Source organism: Dendrobium catenatum, unplaced genomic scaffold, assembly GCF_001605985.2.
Source record: "Dendrobium catenatum unplaced genomic scaffold, ASM160598v2 fragScaff_scaffold_390, whole genome shotgun sequence".
Taxonomy (NCBI): domain Eukaryota; kingdom Viridiplantae; phylum Streptophyta; class Magnoliopsida; order Asparagales; family Orchidaceae; genus Dendrobium; species Dendrobium catenatum.
Genome location: NW_021318852.1, coordinates 9,165,666 through 9,177,214, shown reverse-complemented (window position 1 = coordinate 9,177,214; position 11,549 = coordinate 9,165,666).

Here is an 11,549-nt window from a genome sequence, read left to right as displayed (position 1 = left end):
GCATTCTGATTGGTCTTCAGATGGCATTTGGCGTCCGCAAAGAATAATTTCACCTACTTTCGAACCACTTTGTTGTTGCAGCTTCTTACCGGTGTAAATGAGTCGAGTTTGGGTGAGTTTATCATGTATTCGTGTTTGTTTTGTTAAACTTTTCATTTTTTTTTTTAAATTGGCTCTTGTTTGAAATTGCTTGTAAACCGATTTCTTTTCCATCTGTATAGCTATGCTCGTACAGCTTTATTTATGGGTGAACAAAAGAGAAATGAGCTAGTGAAGGAATTACTAAATTTTCTTTTATTCATTTCCTAGCAGAGATATAGTTATCAATGTAGTGCACCGAAAGAAGATAAAACTTCTTAAAGCCTTCGTAGGTTCATTCCATTGAGTTAATGTGTTCCAATATTAGGAGTAGAGAAGGGTTTAAGAGAGAGAGAAGTTCAGGATAGCCATCCTTAAAGAATTGCCATTGAAAAATAACAGAAGAAAAAGAGATGGCTAAGTATTTTAGTTTCATCTCAACAAAGATGGCAACATTGGTCAATGAAGGTGTGACATGGTCAATTCCACCTTGCAGGAATTATTAGTTACTGGAGATATTCTTGGAGCCAATTGCCTTAGCAATTTTCAGCCCACATTTGATTGCAAGTCCTGAGTAAATAAAAAAATGGAGATTTACCTATATACCACTTTATATTATTCTATTACATATTTAATATATAAAACTTTAATATTACATACATATCACATTTAGTTCATTTTCATATCAAATATTAGTGGTATGAAAGAAATATACATAGTATATTTGATATTAAAATAATATAGGGTGGCCTGCATGTAATATTAAAGTTTTGGGTGTTAGATATGTAAATAGGATGTTATAAAATGATATGCATGTAAATTTCTTCACAAAAAATGAAAGAATGCTCAATAATCCCATTCCAATATTGGAAATGACCTGTAGTGATGAAATAATCTCCTGAATTGGTTGCAAATAGTTTGGTAAAAGAAACTTCTAACCATTATCATCAGTAAGAGAACTGAGGTGAGCAAAGGGGGGAATGGTAATGCATTTTGGGCCTCTAAACCAACCAAATCTATTAAGCTTTTACTATTTAAGGAAGGATCCCATAGTCGCAACAAACAGGACCCATTTCAAATTTGAGATAGCTGGTGAGTTTGCATAAGTTGAACAATATGTGAGAGGCATTTATAAAAAAAATAAGTGGTTTCTATCAAGTAGCTTCTATGCCAAAATGTATTTGTGCAAACATAAAAAAGAAATGAGAGACAAACTCGGCATATATTGAAAGAAACTTGATCAAAATTTATCTTTGAGAAAAGAAACTCAAAAAGGAGTATAAAATAGATAGGCATGAGCAAAGATGGGACCTAAACAAGGCCAATAATCATGAGTTCAGAGTATGCCAAGACCTAATCGGGTGTGGCCCGATCGATTGCACCTTTAAGTTTAGGGACCGTAACAATTCAAAAATATAAAAAGGAAATTTTGAAGGAAAATATTTGAATTCATATTTTACATCCATTTGTATATGTTTGAAAGTCTTTAGTGTTTGAAAATGGTTGTGTGCTCGAGAATGAGTCTCAAGGGTCTAGAGTGAATTTTGGCAAAATCTAAAAAATGTTACTATTTGAGTGCCTCAATACTGGGTGTCCAAGCTCCTCGATGCTGCAACAGTACCATACGCCAAATAGTGGCATTGCAGTGCTCCAGTCTCTATATTTTGGAAAATAATCTTGTGTTGTATTCTAGGTGGTAGTGCAGTAGCATCAGGCTATTATCTCCATTTTTATTGGGGATGCAAATGAACCGAGCGTTTGACGAGCTACTCGTGGCTTGGCTCCATAAGAGCTCATTTATCTTTGTTTGATAAGGTAAACAAATGAGGTTGAATATTTTTTATAAATACTAGATAGATAAATAAACAAGCTTGAACAACTTGGGATTCGGTTCGTTTATATTCATGAATAGTATCAATTAACGCCTGTGAACAAGCTTGATTAGAGTTCGACTAAGAAGCTCGATTAGAATTAAAATTGAGTTTTAATATATATATATATATATATCGGATCGGCTGTTTCAACTGTAAAACGGTCTAAAGGCCGGCCCAGTTCAACCTTTATTTTTTATCCATTTATTTGTTATATATATTTGATTATATATTATAAAAAAATTATTTTTTTAATATGAATAATATTTATTTTTTTATTTTTTTTGGGAAATTTACTTTTGTAGTTAATAATATTTTATTTATATCTATTTAATTTTTAATAATTAATTATATATTATAAACAATTAATTTTTATTTTGCATTTTTATATAATTTATATTTAAATATGTAATATAAATTAACAATGATTTATATTAAAGTATAGATTATTATATTTCATTATTATGTTAATTTTATTAAATTTTTTAATAATATTATTATTTATTACATCATCCTGTTCGACCCTAATTCGACCGGTCGAACCGTGAACCTCTCCTTCTTCTGGTTCGTTGTTCGGTCCGGTTTTCACAACGGCCTAAAATTATAAACCCGCTCTCTGAACAAATATAAGATGAATCATAGATAATTTATTAGTGAATGAGCTCATTTGGTAACTTGAAATCACTAATTAGATATGTTTATGAATGAGCTCAATTGATAGGTCCAGAATACTCATTAGATATGTTTGTGAACGAGCTTATTTGATAGTTTAACAAAATTTGTTATATATGTTCACGAACATTCTCAATATAATTATTTGTTAGAAGGCTAAATAAGGCTCGTTTCTAGAAGTAAAGTTCGTTTATAGCTTGATAATGCTCGTTTGTTTAAAACTTGAAAAGCACAAAATGAACTAAACATGAACCAAACATGAACATTATTAATTTAAATAAACCAAACTTGAACACAAACAAAAATCTCGAATCAAACTCAAACCGAACTTGAACAAGTTCATAATAAACGATCTTAAACATGAACAAGCACATATTCAACTTGGTTCGGTTTGTTTGCAGCCCTAATTTTTATATATTTTAAATTCATTATTATGTTCGAAGTAGAGAGAGGGAGATGATTTTTAGAGAGAGAAACTATAATTTGAGCTGCTTCGAGTCATTTTCAACAAGCAGACTAGTTGGGAAAGTTGTATGGATCAAGGTGTTCATATTATGCCTATCTCTATTTTCAAATATTCGATATTTTTTATATTTCTCCTGTTAAATTTTTATTTTTTAAACAAAAAATATGGATAACTTTGAATTAATAAAATTTTCATTGTGTAACTTTTAATATGTTATTGAGATCGATATTTTGAACATTTTTAGTATTTTCTAAAAAAATTATACTGAGTATTTAGAATTTGTCTGGTTTTTATTTAATAAAAAATAATTAGAACTCTGAAAAATAGTTTTATAATACGATTCAAAACTAGAAATTATGTTTTACACAGCTTTTGATAATTTGGTTGTGTTTTGAAACAGTGCATTTTTACTTAGTAGGTATTTTATTCAAGCATTGAGAAAGAATAATGTTATGTGAATGGGTAATAGTTAGTCATTATTGCTTTTATTGGAATGTGTATAAAAGACAAGTAAAAACTGGTTGACCCATTGGTTGAAAATTGGTTAACCTACATATGATGATAGGCTGATGGTTTTTCTTTAAATATTATAGTTCGGTGTTATCTGATACAACAATACAACGATTTCAAAGCAACAATTAGGAGTTATAAGAAATTATTATCATGTCGACGGGCAAAGAGCGATCACTTTGTTTACTGAACCAATGATTTTTATTGATACTGATACAATACTGAAAAATACCATGATAGTCAAGACTTCTTACTTGTTTAGCGTGATTAAAGAAATGCAATTTATAGATTCATTTTTACTGTACAAATTATTGTTATAGAATTTATTTACTATTACTGTCACTAAATTTATTGGTACCGATACATATATTGATATTGTTATTGAATTATTACTAATACTATTACTGATCAATTATTATTGTTATTGATTCATTATACTTATTAATGATGCTAAGCATGTAACATACTAAGCACATGATATACTGACCATATAATTAAGATATCGATATGATACTGATATAGACTCACTGGATAATATTTGTACACATTTATAAGATTTTACTATATTGATTTGAGCACATGATATGATGATCGCACCTCGGTCTGGGCACCCCTCTCCCTAGTGGAAGTGGGAGGGGGAACCCGAACTCGAGGTACTTCCACATGAATGGCGGGGGTTACAACGGCAGTAGGCTGCCGGTACTGAGGGGCTGGAGCAACCTGTGCAACAGGAGCGACAGGCACGGGTCGCCTAACCGCTGGATGGATAGGGGGGACAACAACAACAGGCTGCCGGCGCTGAGGGGCCGGAGCAACCTATGTAGCAGAAGTAACAACAGCAATAGGCCGCCGGTGCTGAGGGGCCGGAGCAACCTGTGCAACAGGAGTAACAACAGCAACAGGCCGCCGGCGCTGAAAATAACTTTGGATCTATGTATCCCAACTCAAAACTAACTTTCACAACACTTAACAATTACACAAATTACATTTATATGAAAATAAAATCTAGACTCACCTGCATGGTTATCCTAAGCAGTTAATAAATAAAAAGTAATTATTCTCAAGCAGTTATATATGTGCAGAAAAGAAAGTAAACACACTGGCCACGTACTTTTTTTTATTTGGGGGCTTTAGCAGCTAAAGCACCTGTGCAAGCATTTATAATAATTGATTTTTTTTTTATTAACTTAACCCCCCTTTTTATTGCCCTGCATGAGCGTGGCCACTTGCAGAAAACTGTGTGAACATCCAAATCATTCCTATCCTAAGGGTAATTTAGTCGCCATACACATCAACATCCACAGAGTACAGAAAAAGTAAGCAGACACAGCAAGGCAATTTCATCCACAACATACAGTGAAAACTACGAAAAATTCCAACACACAGTAGTAAAGTAAACACCGGCCTAACCTAGATCTAGAGTTGGTTGTCCTATCAAACCATCTAAAGTGTGTGTAAAAGGTCGTGTGGCTGGGTAGATCCTAAGCTGGGTAGTTAATTAGAGTTGTCTAAAATTCAGGGTTGATTAAAGCTTAAAGGGGGATTTAGATTAAAGATTAAGTATTAATAGATTAAGGATTTTAATTAAATATATTTTAAGGGTTAATTTATTACTACCTTTGTTTCACACCGAGGCCGTGAAGTTTATTTCACCTTCCTTGGGGCTAAGTTAATAGCCTCGTAGGCCTGGGTTACCTAATAGCAATTGGGGTTGATTAAGTTATTATAAGTTGGTTGGAATTAAAGGGGTGGATTAATATTAAGGGGAGTTGTTTACTGATTTTGAAGAGTTGGTTAATGATTTTTATCAGCCTATTATACACTAGTCATTAAGGTTTCAGATGTGATGGTGGGCCTAACACATAAAAGTTAAGTTAGGTGTAAGGACAAGTTAAGTCAAACTGTCATGAAATACAATAGTTGTTACGCACATGTAAGCTTGAACCGTTGGTGCAGCAACCTCGATAGGTGAAATTTGCTCAATCTCCACATAAACAACAACAGCTTGTGATCTTGCCTCCATCAACATGTACTCACAAACCTCATCATCGGTGACATGAATCGCACAAAATCCACCATTATTTCGCAGACGACATGTGAGGTTAATAGTGGTTGTTGTATAATTTATTCTAAGTGCACGCATAATTCTTCTTTTTAACATTTCAAGGGAAATATTATCATCGATCAGGAGTGGTCTAATCGTCCCGCCAATATAACTTGGTGTGAATTCAGCCGAAATTTGCAACTCTCCATTGAAATACAGCAATAATCGAGACATACTATCAACATAAGCAAAGTTATTTAATAAATACCTACGTATTATCAAGATTAATACCCACAAATACAAGTCTTAAATCATATCTTAATAGTTTTTTCTAATTTTGATGTACTATCAACACTATCATCTTCGTAATTTATTCTAAATTATATTGCATTAAAAAGTTAATAACAAAACTTTAAAAATGTCATTAATAAGGAATCCAAAAAAATTAACATATATTGATACGGGGTGAAAATATGTTTAAATTATTAGTTTTCATAAATAGGAATTTGCTAAATTCCTAAATTACAACATTAAACATAACTTCTTTTAAATGTAACTAGAGTTTATTCTTAAATCCAAAAAAAATGAATGGAAAAAAACATATTCTGGAACTTGGAGATTATTAACATAACTAATTCTTATATATTTTGTATAAATCAAAATATTTATTTTCGTAAATACAAGTTCATTTTTTAAATAAAATTATATTTCTTACCCATCATTTTTTAAAATTGTATTGATAGTAACCAAATAAACTTATTTTTAACTTCATTCATTCACCCAATTATGATAATATTTTGGGAAAATTTTTCAAAATAACGTAGAAAATATTTTAAGAGCAAAAATATTAACTAAAACAATAATTATTTGCTAATGATCAAAGGCAATCCTAAAAATTACTTACTAATAATTATTTCATTATCGACTAGCTAATTTAGAAGCCATGCTTTTCTCTTCAGAACCATTAACGGAGACGACTCTGCAAGAAGGTAAACTTGCATGAAATTAGTTACTTTTATTGTTAGTTAATTAGCCATTAATGCTAATTAACATCGACTATTTACGAATAATTTTGTCAGGCTTATATCGTGTATATGGGCGAGACTCTGGAGATGGACGGGTTTTCCTTAAAGTTGGTTCATAAAAGTTTGCTCCATAAAGTAATTGCAAGGTAATTACTTTTCTAAGTATATATTTCAGAACCATTCATATAAAATTTATTTTTTCTAATTAATTCTCGTAATAGGAATTTGGAGATCATGATTCCCTTTGCCTTGTTAAAATGCATATTTCTCCATACGTACTTGGGTAATTTCAATAAATCCATCTACATTTTGCTTGCCAATTTCAATATCTCAAAATTAAAACATATATTATGGTTCTTGAATTGTAACTTCGACGCTTTCACACACTGACGGTCCCATTGCGAGCTTCACATGTTGTTGCGCTCAAATGTGCATGAAGGCGTGATTTATGTTAGTTTTAATAAAAATTACATACAAATGATCTTGTTTCTCTCTTACTAAATAATTTTTTTCATAAACCTAATGACCTTGTTTAACAGATGTTGTGAATTTGCAAAAGATTCTCCAACATGTTCTTTAAATTTAGACTTCTAAACTATATGGTGCTTTGCAAGTTTAGAAGAGGACGATTCAATTGTTTACTTAAGAAGGGGATTCTTGATTTTTTAGTTAAACCTTGGGCTAAATTATGCTCCCAAGTCTTTTGGTTCTTGGTTACACCAAAAGGAGAGGACTCCAAAATTAGATAAATGGTTGAGAATTGCAAAATATTCCTTTACTTATTTAAACTTTGAAGTTTTATATTAGTTTTTCTTTTTCTTGTTTAATTCCCTCAAAACCCTTGTTTTTTTTCTACTATAATTTAAGATGAATATAAATATAATACTAGCAAGCTCCCTGCATATGCATGGGAATACATAGATACATACATATACATAGATACATACATATATACATACATATATATATATATATATACATATATAAAAACTTAATTCCGGATTAACACGCAGCAGCACGTGGCTACGCCAGGTGGAAGGCGGCGGTCATTCAGGTGTCAAACGCGGGCAGTGTCACGCATTTTCTACTTAAACACGTCAGCGCCACGCCGCAGCCGTCGGATCTGGGAGGATTTGATCGAACGACACAATCCCGCGGTTCTAGATGGAGGGTCCAGATGCCACCGGACCAAAAACCGAATGCCAAAATAGATACACGGTCGAATGTGGGCACCGAAAGGCTCGATCTGGACCGTTGATCGAGCAATCAACGGTCCAGAAAACGTACACTCGCCGGAGACTACGAGTGATGCCCTAGGATCCATTTTTTGCTTGTTCGTTCGATACAGTGGACGAAATACTTTGAAATTTTAAACTTAAATAAAACCAGTGAACATAATCTTTGGGGTATATTTTACTTGGCTTAATACGAGCTTTACAAAAAGCTATTTAGACTAGTGTACCTAGATCTAGGGTTTCAATTTTCACCTTGATTTTCAGACGGTTTGAACCGCTTTTGGATACTCTGAACTTGTAGACTATCCACGATTAAGTTCCCAATTGAATCCAAGCTCCGACACGCCACGGATCGCCTGGAATAATCCTTGGATGGATTTGGGCTTGAGCTTGTCGGAATCTCGCCTGGAACCGCTTTGACCGCCGGGGTTTGAGTGGTGAAATGAGAGGGAGACTCAAGAGAACTCAAAAGAGCAGAGAGTTCGATTAGAGGAGCTCTAGATGGTGAGAGAGTGTTAGGGTTGCAATGAGGCTCGTTAGGGCATTTTTTTTCCTCATTCAAACGTCCCTAAGTAATTTGGACTGCTAGGATCGACTCGCCAGCTCCCCAAATAATGTCACATGTCCCTGGAACAGTTGGAAGGCTGCCTCAAAGGCTGGACAAGCCTTGCTCCTATTGGGTGGACTTGGGATAATTGGGGGGACCATTGCCTAAATTGCTTAAGCCAGCCATTTGGTGCAGCTTAATCAGAGCTTAATCAGAGAAATAAAGCTAAAAAGGTGGGTTAGGCATGTGATATAGGAAGGGAGAGGGATTTTATAGGGCTTGACCATGAAAAGGGATTTTAAGAATGCTTTGACTCCCTTGACCTGTCCACTGGTCAATGAGTGATGAGGTGGCATAGGAGGAGCAGGAGCAGCAAATGGGAGAGCCCCCAAGCCTAAGGGAGAAGTGTTTGAGGTCAAAAGATAGGATTTGACCATCTCAACGAAGGATTTAAGGCTTTGTTGACTTGGTTTGACCAGTCAACTAGGTCAAAATTGATGATATGGCATTTGGGGAGGTAAAGGGTCATTCAAGGTGGCTTGGTCAAGGGTCAAGGATAAAAGTCAGGGCTTAGAATAAATGGGAGCAAATGTCATTAAAATTTGACCAAGAATTGAGGGTTGACTTGGTCAACTCAAGTTGGGTTGAGTTGACCAAATGTCAAGTGGCACTTGAGTCTTATCCAAAAATTGATTTGAAGGGGCAATAAGGGCTGAAGAGCTCAAACGGGTCAACCCCCTTAAGAGCTAATGGGTCAACCAAGTTGACCTGAAAGGTGAATCTGGGCTGGACAGGTTTAAAATGATATTTGGAGACCATTGGAAGTAGTCCCCAGGTCTAGGGAGGTCAATTCAGTCAAAATGCTTATTTTGACCTTTAAGGGCCTGTTTGGTCAACCTAGGTTGACTTGGTCAACCAGGTTGGCTCAGGGTTTTGGTTTAGGTCCAACAGGTTGGGTTTGATATTTGAAACTTGCTGGAAGTGGTTCCAAGCAATTTGGAGTTCATTTGGGCTGAAATGGGTATTTGAGTCCCATAGGGGTATTTTGGTCATTTTGACCCCCTGGTCAACTAGGGGTCGAAATGGGTTTAGCAAAATGCAGTTTACTGCTCAATGGGTCAAGATCAAAGGTTTGAAAGTGATTGGAGGCTTTGTAAAAGTTTCAAGGTCAAAATCCACTAGGCAAAAGGTTCAGTGGCACATACTGTAAATATTTGAAGGTTTTACAGCCTTCGGATTTCAGTCAAGTTTTTGGGGTTATAGAACTCAGAATGGGCTCAAATTTAGAAGGTTGACATTATGATAGACCTTGAATCAGATGCCAATTGGCTGGGTTTCAAGGTGATTGAAAAATCACCTAGAAGGGGCTTTAGGACCTAAGCCTTTAGCCTAAGGATTCTGGGTTTGGATTGAGTTTAAAATATGGACTGGACCTAAAGGCTAGGAACTAGGAAGATCCTAGGGTCTAGAGCTCAGGAAGGAGTTAAAAGTGACCTCATACAAAAATGAAGTCAACAACACCCCGATGATGACAGTATTGAATGTTTATCTCAACCGATGGTGAGAACAACCATTCAAAATACCGCTAAACGTCCATAAATTTCAAAAGTATTGAAATTCAGATATTTAAAATTAAAATAAAATTATTAAACACTTAAAGCAAACACCTATCCACCCTCTGCAAAAGTTTTACCGAGGTGGACAATTTTGAAAACTATTTTAGCTCACAAAGAGCTAATGTTTAGTTGAGAATATCAATAGTATTCATTCTCAAACTATCTCTTGTTAGTAAGGACGTGACATGTGTCCTCTAACTGGTAGTTTCACCTTCAAATGGAACCAATCCTATGACTTCATTGTTAAATGGAAACGCAGGTAAATGGTTATGATCGGGACCCTTTACACTGGGTGGTTTGCCGCCGAAAGGCACCACTATATTACGATCATAGTTAGCACTTGTATGCTCCCCAATGACGTCAAATTATTGAGTAAAGAATTAATAGGATATAATCGGTAGGGCACAATGCCCTCTATCAGCTAAGGAGGATTCAAATTTGTCCTCTTAGACAAACATTCACCCCAGGTCTATAAGGTACCCTTGGACGACACAACCCATGGCTATTGACAAGGATCCTTCTATCAGGTTGGGTCAACTACCTCTTTTGACTAAGTAGATCAGGGACCAGAATGGCCAGAGAATATGGAACCATGTGATCTTGATTGGGGTCATCATCCACTACAAGTATAAGATGGTGAAATTTTTAATTTTTAAATATCAAGCTTTCAAACATCCAAACCAAAGCCCATGCTATTACTATATGATGAATATCTTGTATCCACGGATATAATGTATTCACCGATGACTAGCCTTAATCGAAAGTTCTCTCTCGTGATTGGGAGGGGTAATTAACTATAGGGGCTTGCGCCTATAAGAAACTAGAACTGAGATCATAAAGTCCTCGCAAAATGAGGGCAAAATCTCTGGTGTGTCTTATCTACAATCATAATATGCCTTTCCAAAATTTCCCCCGGAACTTAATCCGTTAAAACTCCCCCTGAAAGCAAAAAGTAATAGCAGCAATCGGCACTGGGAGATGGGGCACAAATTTTTGGAGCCCACATCATTACATCCAAAAGCATGGCCATGGTAATTGGAGAGCACTTCCTAAGCTTGTTGGTATCGTCTTCTTCCTCCCTTTCTCTTTAAAATATCAATCATTTTGTATGAATATGAGCATTGATAAAGAAGTCATGTTATTGCTGACTTACAAGATTTAATAGATGTGGGAAGAGCTATAGGTTAAGATGGACCAACTACTTGAGGCCATATATCAAGAGGGGCAAGTTTTCGTCTGAAGAGGTACAAACCATCCTCAACCTTCACCTCTATCCTTGGCAACAAGTAACTAATCTTTTCCACGCATAGCCTTTCTTTTATTATTTGTAGATATATATTAAACATGATTAGAACATGATGATTTCTTTTTTTATTCATTTTCTATGTAATAATGATAATATAATTAAAATATATAATATGAATTTTTATTTTTAAAATTTTAATCACATGTATTTAATTTAATGTACGAATATTTTTATTAGTA